Consider the following 12,761-nt stretch of genomic DNA (forward strand, 5'->3'; position numbering starts at 1 on the left):
GATAGAGCTGGGGAAGGATGCTTTGGAGGCAGGCACACGTGGTGCGAACCCCGATCTGCCAGAGCAGATCAGCTGGGGCAATTTTCTCTCAACCCCCGGCAAGGGGCCTGTGTTCCTCTGTGGACTGGCACACAAGGCTCTCGGGGTAAACGCTGTTTCTGGGTGTATCTGTAAAAAGAGTCTGGAGGTGAAATTGGCATCTGGGTCAGTAGAGCATGTAGAGCAGATTGCACCCCACAGTGTGGGTGGGCTTCATCCATTCTCTTGAGAGCCTGAATGGAACAGAAGGCAAAGGAGAAGGAACTGGAAAGTGTGCCCTTCCTACCTCACAGCTGGAGCTAGACATTTTACTTCACCCTCTGCCTCAGGTTGGGAATTCTACCATCAGCCTCCTGGGTTCTCAAGCTTCAGTTCTATGATGGATTATATTGCTGGCTTCATGTTTCTCTGGAGAACCCAGTGTGTACCAGCCCCATCTGAACGTGGGCAACAGTAAAAAATTAATATTCCTTATTGAGGCAAACAGGCATTTGATAAATGGAGTTTGTTCCATTATTGGAGGTGAGGCCAGGATTAGCAACACTGGATTTCAACACACCTGAAATATGACATGAAAAGTTTTCCTGGATACTGAGTTCTAGTTTTACTCTACTATAATCTGAGAAGATGCAAGAAATTATTTTGATGGTTTTGTATTTGTTAAGAAGAAACTTGCTTTCGGAGAAAGCCTGGGGGCCTAGTGAGCAGACTATACCTATACCGCCTCCCTCCCCCCCCCCCCCCGCACAGCTGCCCAATGAAGCAGTCTGTAGAGAGACCTCTGCTAAGTGCATTTGGTTTGCAGTGCACTCTGACTCTGACATTCCTGTGATGAGGCTTGTTGTTGCTTCTGCGTGAATGATCTAACCATTGATTAGAAGGAGTTGTTAGCATCACTTACCATTATTGTATCCAGAAATACCTGTCAGCCATGTTTGTTTTATGAACTTGGGGGCTCTATTGTTTGGAGAATATGTACTCTCAATTATTACATTTTTTGTGGAGTTTTTCCTCTATTATTATAATGTATACATAATATCCCTATTATATATATACTATCCACTATTACTGCAATATCCATTACCATTATTATACCATAGTATATCATGTTGTGTGATATAATATACACCAATAGTATAATATATATATATACACATATATATATATAATCTGTTATGTAATGTTATCTTACAATATGTATATTATATAATATATGTACATATTATATATGTATAATATAAATGTAATATAATTATGATATGTTATATAAAATATTATAATATCCACTAATATTATTATCTAGTACAATAATATCTTTACCTCACTTGACCAATATGTCTTAGAGTGTGTCTTATCAGGTGTTATAGCTACTTCTATATGTTTGGGGCTTCCATTTGCTTAATAAATTACTCTCTGTCAGTATGTGTGTGTGTAAGTGTGTGTGTGTGTGTGTGTGTGAGAGAGAGAGAGAGAGAGAGAGAGAGAGAGAGAGAGAGAGAGAGAGAGATGGGTTAAATAAAAATGGCCCCATAGTCTCAGATTTGAATGCCTGTTCACCAGGGAGTGTCACTCTTAGGTGGTGGTGTTGTTCTGGCAGTACTGGAGATTGATCTGAGGGTCTCATGACTACTAGGCAAGTGCTATAATGTTGAGCTTCAGCCCCAGCCCTAGACTTTGTCTTTTAATCCAACCAGCTGGAGGACATCTTTTAATTTACACATAAAGTTATCATACAGGAGTCTCACTGATATTTCTAATTTTGTCGGTTGCTTTCCTGGTTAGTTGGATTAGTGCTTCTTGTTGTATTAGGGGTTGCTGGTTGACTGTGTCAGATGTGAGTGACTCTCATGCTTTTTGTCATCTGTTGCAGCCCCCTGACCCCAGTGAAATGTATTCTTTCTTGTGCTCTCATGATTAAGACTGTCTTCCAGTTTAATGCTAATAGTCTAAGCAATAGTGGAGAGGCTACCTTAAATGTCCTTCCCCAATAATGAGATTGATGACTACCTTATATGCTATCCTAGAGCCTTCATCCAGCAGCTGATGGAAGCAGAAGCAGACACCCACAGCTAAACACTGAACTGACTTCCTGGAATCCAGTTGCAGAGAGGAAGCAGTGATGAGCAAAGGGGTCAGGACCAGACTGGTGAAGCCCACAGAAACAGCTGACCTGAACAAGGGGGAGCTCATGGATCCCAAACTGATAGCTGGAAAACAAGCATAGGACTGATCCAGACCCCCTAAATGTGGGTGTCAGTGAGGAGGCCTCGGAAATCTATGGGGCTTCTGGTAGTGGATCAGTATTTATCTCTAGCATATGAATAGACTTTGGGAACCCATTCCACATAGAGGGATACTCTCTCAGCCTAGACACACTGGGGAGGGTCTAGGCCCTGCTCCAAATGATATGACAGACTTTGAAGATTCCCCCATGGAAGGTCTCACCCTCCCTGGGGAGCAGAAAGGGGATGGGATGGGGATTAGTGGGGGGCAGGGGAGGAGGGGAGGGAGAGGGAACGGATTGACATGTAAAACAATCTTGTTTCTAATTTAAATTTAAAAAATAGGGAAAAAAGGACTGTCTTTTTCCTTTGTCTATAGTATTCCATTTATTATCTTCTGCAGATCTGGCTTGTGAGTTACAAATTACTTAAATTCATGCAGGTCTTGAATCATCTTTATTTCTCTGTTTAGTTTTAAAAACAACCTATGAATACAACAATCTTGACTAGCAGCTGTTTACTTTCAGTGTCCGAAGTGTATTTTTCCATATTGTCTTGGGTTTTAGGATTTCTGCTGCAAAGTCTCATGGGTTTACCTTTGTGAGTTGGCAGTTTTCTCTTGTAGCTCTCAAAATTATTTCTTTGTTTTGTAGCCTTGATGTTTTGGCTACAATGTGTCGTGGAGAAACTCTTCCCTGGAAACATATATTTATACCCCAAATGCCCTGTGTATATAGCTGTCTCCTTCTCGTACTAGATCTGGGAGCTTTTCTATAAGAATGTCAAGATTTTCTATGCCTCCAGCTTTTAAAAAATATTCATATATATTCTTTGACAGTGTCATACAGGTATGTAATGTATTTGACCACACCCACACCCCCCACACAGCATTTCCCTCTTAGCTCTCTCCTACTTCCTCTAGACCCTCTCTCCTTTCCAATACGTCTTCCTCCTACTTTCTTGTCTACATACCAGGTCATGGGCAACTTCTAAGTGGCTACACTTGTGAAGGAAAACCACTCCCTTTCCTCTAGCACCAATTAAATACCGATTTCTCCTCTCCTGTGCCCTTCCACTCTGTATGCTCAAATAATGATTATTGATAAGCTTGATCTTCTGTAGGTAACCACAGCTCTTGTGAGTTCATAAGAGCAGCAGTCATTTCATGTCCAGAAGACAGTGTTTCATAGCACTCCTTCCCATTCTCCAGCTCTTGCATCTCTGCGCCTTGGTGAGTATATGTGGTGATATACATCAGGGATTCTGTTTAGGGCTGAGCACTGAGTGGTCACTTATTCTCACCACTTCAACCATTTTGTATTAGCCGCTGGCCACTACAATAAGAAGCTTCTCTGACCAAGGTTGACAGCAGCACTAATCTATGGATATAAACATAAATATTTAGGATGCTGTTTTATAATATGTATGTTTAGCAGAACAACAGTAGTTGGTTTTCCTCTGTGGCCTAAGACCTCCTTAGCCATGGCTTATAACCAGATTTATAGTACCAGACCTGAATTCTTTCCAGTGGAGTGGGCCTCAAATCCAACCAAAAAGTGGTTGGTTACCCCTATAACTTCTGTAGCACTATTGCAGCAGTGGGCACATCTTGCCTGGAAGGTCAGGGTCTTATGCTTTAAGTAGCTTCTTTTACGCTGGATTCCTAGATTTGGCCTTTTGATTTTGTCTCAGAGCTTCTAAAGTTGTGGTCATTTTGTTGTTGTCTATTTAATGCAGTATTTCCTCAGCCTTATCGTTCATCCCTGTGTATGAAATTATTTAGTGCAAATGACAAAGCTATAGAGTTTAGATGAAGAAACTGGAGGTTCAGGAAGATAGATGTCCTGCTTAAAGCTACAAATCTTAGACACAGCCACTTCTGAGCTGGGTGACCACAGACATGTTTCTGTTTGTCTTCTGTACAATAGGAAAGATATGAATTGCAGATACCAGAGATCTAATAGGGAGGTTGAATGGTGTGAAGAATGTACCTTTCCCACAGATAACTATTATCCATTATTGTATTACTAATAATTAAGCTATTATTATGCTACTAATAATAATTACTAATTACTTTATTAAAAGCCCTTGTCAGAGATAGGTAGTGGGAGGATGAGAAGGTAAAATTAGCTACAATCTGCAATAAACTATGGGAGTATATTTATGACAGAAAATCAAATGCAGCAATACCACCCAGGGCTTCTTCCTAGTGTGTCTTACCCCACATTCTCTACATGGCTTATTCCACTCAACAATCCCTGCTATGGTTTGAATGAGGGCCCTAGAGCTCCTGTGTTCAAAATTTACTCCCCAGTGCATCAGTGTTTGGACATGGGAGCCTACTAAGGGGCAGTTAGGTCCTCGTGAATGGTTGATGCCCTTGTCTTGGGATTGGGTTGTGCTCTGCTTTTCTCCCGTCCCCCATCCCACATAATCAACGCCTTCTGCCATGTGTGACACAGCACCAAAGGCATAACATCAGACCATGTTCTAGAACTATCACCAAATAAATCCCTGGTCTTTATAAATTCCGAAGTCTGTGAGTGGTGCTTAGTCTCGGTTGTCAACTTGATTGGATCTGGAATCAACACCAAGTAAAAAACACGACGTATTAGGTTCTGTGAGGGTGTTTTCAAGCAAGATTAGCTGAGAGAGGGAGATCTGCCCCCCAGAATGACAGCACCTTCCCACTGCAGCCACCTGGATAGAAGACTGGAGGGAAAGTTGGGGCTTCCTTCCCAGCCTTTGCTCCTGGCAGATGAGGTCATCTACCCTGTTGCTAGCACTTCTATCCTTTGCTGACACTACACACCAGCTTCTTCAGCTTTTCAGCACAGACTCAGAGACTAGAAGCTCTCCAGAAATCATCTAGGGCTGAGGCATCCAGCCCCATAGACTGAGTAACCTTCATTTGTCAATCTCCCCAGCACACAGAAGGCACGGCTGGACTACCAGCTCATATCATGTAAGCCAATTTAATAAGCCTCCTTTCTAACATATGTTCATTCTATTGGTTCTATTGCTCCAGAGAATCCTGACTAACACAGTGATACTCTATTAGAGCAGCAGAGAAGTACCCAGGACAGTATTTTCCTACGGATAAGGAAACTGAGACACAGACAGTTACCAAGTTTCTTGACTCCGCTTGAAAAAGGACATGGAATTGAACTCTGCCAAACACTGGGCTCTGTGGCAGAGCAGAGGCATGTCTGGAGTACAGAGCAGGAGCCAAGGGGGCACTGAACTGTGATCAGTGGGGAAGGTATTTGATGTTTCAGGGGTAGGGAGAAGATATGTCACTTCCAGGTTACTTTCCTTCTTTGTCTCTTTAAGAACCCCATCTGAAGTCTAGCTCCTTGCTGAATGCAGTAGAAGAAAGGTCAGAGACTCACTGAATCCCAGTGCTCTCCTCATCCACGGCTACCCTGGTCTGAGTTACTCCTGACAGTTGCTCCGTAACCAGCGTCCTGACCACATCCTCTCTGCTGTGCACTCATGGCTTCCCACATACAGCGCATACCATTCAGACTCACAAGGCCCTCAGAGCTACCCTGCCCTGCTCCCCACAAGCACACCAGTTTCAGAGCTTTTCTGGGCTACTCCAAGCATGTGCCTGCTTAGAAGCTTCGCCCTGGCTGTTCCCTCTGCCCATTTAGTGCTTCCCTCAGATATCTGATTCCATTCTGCTGTGGAGATGGCAGCTCAGACGGTTCTTCTGCAGAAGCTCATCCCTGGTCTCACAGTTTTCCTTATATTCTGAAGCCAATCACCATGAGAACAACCTCTGTATGTGCACCAGAAAGTGTTAAAGTCATCACCTGTGAGGACTTCTTTATTATTTTCTTTTTATTTCAATCTCCTCTGCCCAAAGATTAAGTTCCTAAGATAGAGGACTACGGAATACTCCATACTTAGAGCAGCTCTTGGCTCAGGGACATTGAGCCACAGGGATGTTTGTTGAGCCGTGCCTTATGGAATTAGGACAGCTGGTTAGGGTGAGCAGCCCTGGCTGATTGATGCTCAGACACCCTGGAGCAGTGATGTGAGAAGTCCTTCTTTATGCTGTGAATATATGTTTCTCTTATTGGTTGATGAATAAAGGTTGTTCCAACCAATGGACAGGCAGGATGTAGCCAGGCAAGAAATATAAGTGGGGCTACCAGACCAGGAGAATGCTGGGAAGAGAAACACAGAGAGTCGCCAGAGAGACATCATGTAGCTGCCAAAGGAGTAACACAAAAGCAAGACCTGGAACTAGCAGGCACCAAACTCCTCTCCAGAGCTGATTCACACCTACCCCTGAGGAGGTGAAGGGACAGAGTGGACAGCACCCAGGAAGCTTGATAATGAGACCTTGTCTCTAAACAAGACAGTACAAAAACTACAATGGGGGTAGAATATGGAAGCTATCTACCAGAAAGGCTAAAATAAAAAACAGTGAGTGAGACCATCAAATGATGCTAGGGGTACAGAGAAGTTGGGTCACTTACAATGCTGCTGTAGGTAGAAATGAAAAGTGTGCAGAATTCTGGAAAACAATTTTCCAGTTCCTTCTTCAGCTAAAAATGAACATTTCAAGTATAGCTTTAGGCATTAATCCCAGAAAATGGTTCTAAAAGACATATACAATGCTCATAGTAACTTTGTTATTGTCTCCTCCTCCCCATCAAATTCATCCCACATGTCCTCTAACTGTGACTTAGCAACTGTGGTATATCCATGTCATGGGATACTCAGCAATGAGGAGGAAGAAATGATTGATACATGTGATGAGCTGGATGGATTTCATTTGAATTAACAGCCAGTCTCAAAAGGTTACATACCATATGACTCCACTTACATAAGATTTTTGAAGTGATAAAATTGTAGAGATGGAAAACACTATTCGTGGATGCTATTCATGGGGTTTGCCAGTACATGTTTAGAAAGGATAGCACAAAGGACCCTTGAGAATATATGTGCTGACTAGTAGAAGTCACACATCCACAGTATATAGAACTAACTGTGCACATATAAGAGAAGTGAGATTTTAGTGGAGCCAGTGTATTGTATGAATGTGAACTTCCAAGCATGCTACTTTACTACAGCTGCATAAGATTTTCCATGAAGTAAAACCAGGACAGGCTACTTAGGATCTCTCTGTATTGCTTCTTTTGACTGTATGTAGATCTATTATCTTCAAAGGATATATATGTATATATATAATATATATATATATATATATATATATATGTGTGTGTGTGTGTGTGTGTGTGTGTGTGTGTGTGTGTATACATATACCAATTCTTCCATCTTGAATCCCATGCTAGAAACATGGACAAGTCTAATTGGCCTAGTGTAGGTCCCATACAAAGCCAGCTTTGCATGATTATGACAAATAATAAATACATCCACCTATAAAGAATAAAGGTTTGTTTGTGTTCACAATTGTTAAGGTTTCAGTCCATGACGGATTGGCCCAGTTGTTTTTAGGCCTGTGATGAGAGGCATCCATGAAATAAAAATAACAAAGGGAAGGGGACTCTCGGCCCATAGTCCCTTTATGGGGACATCTCCAATCTCCAACGGCCTATGACTTCCCATTAGATGCTACCTTCTCCCAATAGCACCGGGACGGAGCATCAATCCTTCGATATATTGACTTTTGGGAGCCATCCCACATATCACATGCCTACCCCTGACCTGATATTCTAGACGGAGAGTTGGGGGAGTTGACCATACAAATAAAGCTTTTATTGGATTATTAGACACTCCTCCTTCACATGCCTATTTCCCCATTTTCAGACACTGACTGGCTGCTCAGGGTAGCGCACGTTATAGAGTTAACAGCTTTAAAAGCCACTGAAGATGGAAATCTTCTCCCATGTCCCTAGCAGTACCAGACAGGTAAACACTCACTTTGCTCCTCTTGGGATTTAGTTTATCCTGTGAAAAGGTGGAGGTATCTGGGCTCTGTTGAAGACCACTAAAAGAAAGCTACTTCCTGATGTTCTTCCTCAGGCTCTAGGTAGATGCCTAACATTCTAAACTACCCAGAACGTTGCATAATATTGCCTCTTCCTTTTAAGAGTCTGGATGAGCCAGGCGTTGGTGGTGCATGCCTTTAATCCCAGCACTCGGGAGGCAGAGGCAGGTGGATCTCTGTGAGTTCGAGACCAGCCTGGTCTACAAGAGCTAGTTCCAGGACAGCCTCCAAAGCCACAGAGCAACCCTGTCTCGAAAAAAACCAAAGAGTCTGGATGAACTTGTCAATCACCAGGCCAAGAGTCCACACCTTCCCCAAGCCCCAGAAATCTAACTCACCTGAAGACAGGCTATAGGGAGGGGAGGATTAATTATCCCCTCAGTGAGACAATGCACTTGTTCTAAGAAGCCCCTTGCCAGGACAGACTCCGGCAGAGCTTCCATCGTGTAACACTAAGAAGAGCTCACCCAAGTCGCAAAGCATAGCTTTCCCTCTCCATTTTTATTCCATCTTTTCTTTCTGATGCTGGCCAAAGTCTGAGCATGCTCTCCCTTACACACTGGGCTTCTCTCCCATTCTCTGAAACTCTCCCCCAAACCTTCAACCATGCTTGCTAGGCCTCCATCATTGAGCCCTCAGGCTCTTTTGGGACTCTTACTCAAAAGATTCTCTTTCTCTTCCTCTCCCTCCTCCTGCCAACTGCCTGCTATTGTTTTCCTCAGGCACTCTAATAAAACTGTCTCTGAATTTGATTCTGACTCTGTTTCTAAATTCTTTTACTAACATGACTAAGAACCCAAAAGAGGGAATCTCAATTTACCTGTTAATGCGTGAGGCTAGAATTCAAGGCTGTTCAAAGAACTGGTAGGTAGCATCCCTTTCCCAGGAAGGAGCCTTCCCACATTAAAGAGCCAGGAAAAGACAAATGAGTTAAAGTTGCAAACAGCTTTACAACTTGCCTGTAGGGTCAAATGCAAACACCAAGGACTAGCCCACCCCTCACTCTCCCCACCCCTATTTCAGGGTGTTTCAGTCTCCCCAAGCCACTCAGATTCACCCAACAAATCCCTACCCATTATGTAGCATGGTTATCTGGGATCTCACTGCCAAGCATCCCATTAGGGCTGTCCTTGCTGGGTGCCCCCAGTACTGCCTTCCCTGCAGAGAAGTTGCTGGGGACACCAGCCCAGTTCCCAGGAACACTACTCCTCAGTCATTCTCACTTTAATCACCTTCTCCAGCTGACACACTTAAAATTAATGAGGAATTTGTTCTCATCCAACTAACTAGCTAGGGCGGCAGGCCCATTTTCCCCTTCTCAAATGAATTTTGTAGGTAAAATAATGAAAAACTAAAACATGTTTCTCTCTCCCACCCTGGCCCCACTTTTCACGTTTTCTTGGCAGTTCCGAGCAGAGCCAATATGTAAAAAACAGACACTTTAGTGCTCAGTAATTAGCCCAAACTATCCCAGGCAGAAGGAGTTTGCTGATGAGAAGAAATGCGAGGGGGAGGGGGGAAACAGGGGCATTATGGGTATTGAGACGCTAAATAAACAACTTCCTGTATTGGGTTTCTAAGCGGAAGGAGAAGTAGGGAGGCTGTGTAGACTAAGCTGAGTTATTTTCTGACGGTGTAGGCTACTAAAAAAAGGATTTCTGCTCGGTCTCGCATGGTGTGATGGACTGAATGTTTGTGTCCCCCTAATTTAGGAATCCCGAATTCCTTTGTGGAAACCCGACTCCAACGTGAGATCATCGGCAAGAGCCTTTGGAAGGCAATTAAGTTATTAGGGTGAACTTACTAGAACTCACCACGTGGACCCTGAGCTCAGAATTCCAGCCTCCGCAACAGAGAGGTTTAAATTTATTGTCCTAAGCCACCCAGCCCACAGGACTCTGCGACAGCATCCCACACTTAGACTGCAGATTTGGGATGACAGATCTTGAATGCTTCTTGGCATCTGTGTGTATGGAGGGGTGAGAATACACTCGGGGTGGTCCAGGTGTTGGTCCCTAGATAGTGTCTGGAGATCCACAGTGTCCTGCCCATGGCATCCTCATAGAACCTACCTCATGAAAATGAAATAATCTTCTCAGGTTTTTCTCCCACATGAACGTGGAACCTCTTTGAAGGAAGGCACTCTGTTTCAGGTGACCCTGCTCGGACACCCCTTGGGGGAGAGGGGTGAGAAGACGCAGCACCAACCACTCAGACACGGGGAGTCAGTGAGTAGCAGAGCGTGCTGCAGGCTCGTTTATTAAAGAAGTTAATCCTGCCTTTATACCCCCTCCCAAGGTCCCATTGGCTCAGGCGGCTGACTCTGCTGTGTTGTCCTTTCCTCATTAGTGTCTCTGGTCAGGGGTCTCTGTCAGCAGTCTCTGGGCTTAAGAGGCAGGCTTGTCTCAGGGAGGAAGTGCCAGCCGCGCATGCTCATGCGGGCCGACCTGGGCACCTGTGGCTTGGGTAGGCTGGCCTCAGTTTCTCCTACAGCACTATAGCTCTCTCATCACTGTACCATGAACCTAATACTGTGCCTACCTCATAGTAGGTTCTCTGCAGGCATGTTGAACTGATGCCGTGTGGTTATTTATGCTTCGTGTGATCAAGCAGATGTGACTTATACATAGGCAGGTGATCCCTGGCATAGGGATGCCCTCTGTGAGATGTAGAGGATAGATGAGAAGATGCATCCCTCTTTTCCTAACAAGAGAGGCATTCTGGAACATCCTGCCCCGGGGTGAGAGAGCCCTGGACATTTCTACACTCCCGAGTCATGGTGCATTACATTACCAAGCAGGTCTCCTTGTCCCCTGGCCATGTTTGGACTAAGATCTCCAGTCTTAGCTAGCTATTGGTTGTTCTGTCATGACCACTCTATGCGGGTTAAGAGCCCACTTCTGAAGGCCTGTCCAACTTGTTGACTGTAACTCAGCAGGGTTTGTGACTCCCAAGTGTAAAGTCACCAGGGGCCGGGGGTAAATGTGTTTCTAGTAACCTACTGCTATAGTGTGGAGCTGAACTATCCCCACAAAGGCCATGTTAAAGCTTGGTCACAACCCTGTGTCTTTATCTAGCAAACAATGGAACCTTTAAGAGATGGGGCCTGGTGGGAGGAAGTTAGGTCATTGGGGTGTGCTTTTAACGTGGCTATTAGAATCTTGGCCCCTTCCTATTCTCTTTCATTTCCTACCTGCCACGAAGTGGGAAGCTTTGCTTAACATGTTTCCCTCCCCCCACCCCACCCCACCCCCCCCGTAATGATGTGCTGTTTTGCTACAAGCCTCAAAGCAATGGAGCCAACTGACCATGGACTAAAACCCGCCGAAACCATGAGCCAAATAATCCTTCCCTCTGTGTAGTTAATTGTCTCAGTTATTTCGTCACAGTGATGGGGAACCGGCTGACTGCCTCTGCGCCTCAAGGTGTTCATACAGAGATCTCACTCTGCAAACTACTGATAGATGCACATTAAGCTCCCAAACTGAGTGGCAGGTCTGGGCCAGGACCCAGGACCAAGAAGGACATGTAAGGTGGCAGTTCTGAGGCCAAATTAAGCCAGCTTGGGAAAGAGGCAAGCAACAAACCATTTCTAATTATTTTCTTACCTAAAATTTATTTGTGAATGCAGGTGTTTTCCGGCATGTTCGTCTTTGCCTGGTGCCCACAGAGGCCAGAAGAGGGCATTGGATCTCCTGGAACTGGAGTTTTAGATGGTTGTGAGCCACAATGTGGGTGTTGATACCTGAATCCTTGCAAGGGCAACCAGTGCTCTTACACACGGAGCCATCTCTCCAGCCTCCATCTCTAACTCTTCAAAATTCACCAGAACCCCCACTTCCCTGTCCAGAGCATGAGTGAGAGCCAGTCACAACCTTCCTATCCCCCAAATGAAATCAATGTTCAGCTGGTTAAACCTTCTATACGGGCATGTGAGCCCTCTGAGATAGATTCCCTCCTTCATCGAAGAAAATATAGGATGCCCATTTGCATATGGATTTTGGACAAGTAAAGAAGCCTTGAGTTTTAGGATAAATAAGAAAACATTTTAGCGTATCTCATTTAACATTTGGAATGTATTTATACTAAAAAACCACTGCTTGTTTTTCTGAAATTCTAATTTAACTAGTAACTTGGCAGCCTTGTTCTAAGAAGTAGGGGCTGCGGCTGAATCTGCAGCGTGCTAGGTTCACAATCGGTGGCCTCATACAAGAGGATGAGTGAACCCAGAGAGGTGGCTGAGGATCTGGAGAGACAGCCACCTTGACCATGGAGTGAGTGAGGGAAGTCCACAGATCAAACTGACCCAGTTGGATGAAAACAAAGGAACAGGAAACAGTCACACTCAGATAAATCACCTTCCTCTCTGAGCTCACATCCAGGCAGTGTTGGTCATGTTTTGTAAGCAAGAGACATTATAAAAGAGTAAGAGCCACACACTGGCACAGCTCAAGTGTGGGCTGAGTCTGCCAGTCTCAGAGATGTCTGATTTCGTCTTGGCTGGATTTGCGGGCTTCTTTGACTTCCAGGCAGAG

Source organism: Cricetulus griseus (genome assembly GCF_003668045.3).
Source record: "Cricetulus griseus strain 17A/GY chromosome 1 unlocalized genomic scaffold, alternate assembly CriGri-PICRH-1.0 chr1_1, whole genome shotgun sequence".
Lineage (NCBI taxonomy): Eukaryota > Metazoa > Chordata > Mammalia > Rodentia > Cricetidae > Cricetulus > Cricetulus griseus.